This window comes from Crocuta crocuta, unplaced genomic scaffold (genome assembly GCF_008692635.1).
Source record: "Crocuta crocuta isolate KB4526 unplaced genomic scaffold, BGI_CrCroc_1.0 scaffold531, whole genome shotgun sequence".
NCBI classification, from domain to species: Eukaryota; Metazoa; Chordata; class Mammalia; order Carnivora; family Hyaenidae; genus Crocuta; species Crocuta crocuta.
In genome coordinates this window covers 672,115-672,646 of record NW_027531997.1, presented here as the reverse complement: position 1 = coordinate 672,646, position 532 = coordinate 672,115, and positions in this window count along the sequence as shown.

Sequence of the window (532 nt, the reverse complement as noted above, 5' to 3'; positions counted from 1 at the left end):
TAGTTAGAAAGACAGCATCACCTTACCCATTTCCCAGCCTGGAAAACTGAGGCACATTCCATGACAATGTTTCTATCTTCCGCCTCAAAAAAGTTCTCTATATTTGGACTAGGTATTGCTTCTCAAGATATTACTCTCTAGTTTATATAAAGGGCCACATCCAGTTTCGTCCAGTGTCCTCACCAGGTACCTGATGGAATCGGGCCAATTATCGAGGGGCCATCCGAACGTCATGCTCCTTCCATCTCCCAGAAAATCCTGGAACACCGGTACTTTAAGCAGCTCACCCTGCACGCCTGCCCCCGCTGTCATTCAACTTCCCCCCCAGGTGCAGGCTGCTNCTGGAGCCTGTCGCCACCCATTCAGAGCTTTTTATTGAGAAATAACGATAAACAGCTTAAATCCAGCCAGAACCTTTCCAAAGAGAAACTGTACATTTGATTGCTGATTAATGCTGGGCGCCTCATAATTATCGAAGGTGGCCATGGCCCCGGAGCCCCATCTTTAAAAAGAGGCTGCTTTTTCCATCCAG